A 2,749-nucleotide genomic window follows, 5' to 3' on the forward strand; every position below is an offset into this window, starting at 1 on the left:
TATATATCTCAGGGGATGGAAGGGACTTGGCACAAACTTCAGTGAAGAATGTTAAAGGTAGAGAGTTATAGCCTTCCTTCCCATCCAGGTAATGAAATATCTTGGGGGGTGGGAAAAAAGGAGGGTTTGATGTAACAGGAATTAGATGCTTGGGTATATTATTTAGTTACCCAAGTAAAAGTAGAACTAAGGCCCTCAACTCCCCGCCGTGCTGAGAAGCAGCCCGGGGACCCAGAGTGGCGGAGCCCCCGCCCGCAGTTGGGACACCGGGGAGCCGCAGGATTCCACATCTAAAGAAGACAGGACCTTGTGCCTGCCTGCCCAAGCCTCTTGCCGGTGCCCCACCAGTCAGAGACTCCGACCTTCACCGAAGGCCACTTGTTGGTGTTTAGGATTTCTACCTTTTCCCACCCCATCCGGTTGACCCACCCTATCCGGTTGTTACACCTGCGTGTGAGGACTGGTTGGTTAGCAACAAACACGAGCCCCTGGGGCCTCTGGCAGCGGCCTGAAGCTGGAACCATCAGGGAACATGAGCGAGTTTTGGCACAAACTGGGCTGCTGCGTGGTCGAGAAGCCCCAGCCGAGGAAAAAGAGAAGACGATTGACCGCACTATGATTGGGGAGCCAATGAACTTTGTCCACCTGACTCACATTGGCTCTGGAGAGATGGGGGCTGGAGACGGACTTGCCATGACAGGTGCAGTTCAGGAGCAGATGAGATCCAAGGGAAACCACCGTGACAGACCGTGGAGCAATTCTAGGGCCTTGTAGCTCCCATGGGACTGGTTCTGCAGTCTTGGAGTTCCCATTCTTTGATTCTGTGTCCAGCCCAAAAGAAATGCCACCACCAGATCCCTTCAACCAGTGACCCAAGGGCCCCCCTCTTTCTCTCTAACAAGTGCCTCAAAAGGAGTGGGGGCTGGTCTCCCTATACTCCCTCTGGCCTCTGCCCCTCCTGGAGATGGGGGTCAAGGCAGCAGGACTGACCAAGTGACTATTGGTGGGCCAGAGGAGCTCCGCTGAAGCCCTGCACACCCTCGATCTGAGCTGGGGGTTCTCTGGGAACCTGGAATGGGTTTCTTGCTCCTGAATGAAGGTCGGGTGCTACCTGTTTAAACTTCTTGCTTTTTTTCTCTAATCGAGGCAGGCAGGAGTGGGAGCCACAGCTGAACCCCGAGTTTGCTAAATTCTTCCTGCTTCCCTGCACTCTTTCCTTCTGGAATGAACAATACAGAGGTGATGGGGCTGGGTGACCACTGCCCAGTCCGCTCTGGATTTCAGACCTTAAGGTCACAGCCCCGCCATGTCTTTCCGCTGGCACCAGGGTCTTGCTCCTGTTAGGCCTCTAATCCCATGCTTCTGTAGTATTAATAGCTTCCCAGAAAAAATTTTTAATTAAAATTTTAATTTGAGTTCTTTAAAAAAAAAAAAAAAAGGTAGAACTAAATAGGTGGTACAACATTCAGGAAGGGGAAGGTCGGAGGAGTGAAGGTAGATTCTCATCCATTCCAGCAGGAAGCCAATAGATGGTGTTTAATGTTGATAAATCAAGAGAGCTGGGAGAGCAATCGTTTAGAGATGTGGAGGTAACCGCCAGATGATTAAAGAAGACAAACTGTTAAGGGCAGCTGTGCTTGGAGAAATGAACCAGACTGATGAGGGAGTGGAGCAAAACATGGGTGTCTTCTGCTTCTACTCGTAGGCATGCAGACATGTTTTTTTTTTACAGTGGGAGAAAGAAAGGAAAGGACAGGGAAGGGAGATGGAGAAGAGAAGGGAGAGAGGAAGGGGAAGAACAGAAAGAGCTAGGAAGGGAAGGGAAATGTTGCCAACAGGCCCTGCAACTAACTGGGCAATCTCAGGCTAAGCCAGACACACACACACACACATACATGCATACACGTGCACACACTGCAATGTTGCCCTCCACTGCCATGTAGAACACTTCAGAGGGCATCATGCATCTGGCATCTGGCCTGCAGCAGGAGAAACAAAGATGAGGAGGTGTGTGATGGTTAGGACAGGAAGGCTTTGGCCTGAGCCTGCCTGATGTGTTCTCCAAGGAAATTACATCGTTTAGAGACAAAATTCCAGGAATAAAGCTGTCTTCTCTTCTATCTTCATCTTCATCTTCCTCTTCCTCTCATCCTCCTTCTGCTCCTGTTTCTTTCTCCTCGTTTTTCTCCTTCCGCTCTCCATCCTCTCCTCTTCCCCTTCATCCTCTCCTTCTTCCTTCCTCTGACTCCAGGCATCCTAAGAAGAGTAAAATAAAGTCAAAACTCTCAAACACAGAACAAGAGAAAAAGAAGGATCTATCTCTCAATAAAGCCAATGGATCAGTCAGTACCTATAAGATCACTATCCATCTTAGTACAAGACAGACAAGGAAGAGGAAGCAGAAATAGATGCCAGTGAAGAGCTTGTCTGTGAATAGGTCATCCCCATGGCAGCTTTGCTGACTTCCCTGTGCTTTTGTGGTGGTTTGAATATGCTTGGCCCAGGAAGTGGCACTATTTGGAGGTGTGGCCTTTTGGGGTAGATGTGGCCATGTTGGAGGAAGTGTGTAGGCTTTAAGACCCTCATCCTAGCTGCCCAGAATCCAGTCTTCTACTAGAGACCTTCAGGTGAAAATATAGACCTCTCAGCAACAAAATATTCCATATTTCTACTAAGATGGCCCATTAAGCCCCCTTTTAAAGCATTCCATTGTTCCCCCATGAGAGTGGGGCAGACACTAGCCCACTAT

The 2,749-nt window shown here is 49.4% G+C and overlaps 1 pseudogene; it reads left to right on the top strand.

The window, feature by feature from the left end:
• The first annotated feature begins 423 nt into the window (after nucleotides 1-423).
• LOC110311014 (CDC42 small effector protein 1 pseudogene) lies at nucleotides 424-1,028 on the top strand (annotated as a pseudogene).
• The last annotated feature ends 1,721 nt before the right edge of the window (nucleotides 1,029-2,749 follow it).

Source organism: Mus caroli, unplaced genomic scaffold (assembly GCF_978045245.1).
Source record: "Mus caroli unplaced genomic scaffold, Mus_caroli_1 scaffold_16, whole genome shotgun sequence".
Taxonomy (NCBI): domain Eukaryota; kingdom Metazoa; phylum Chordata; class Mammalia; order Rodentia; family Muridae; genus Mus; species Mus caroli.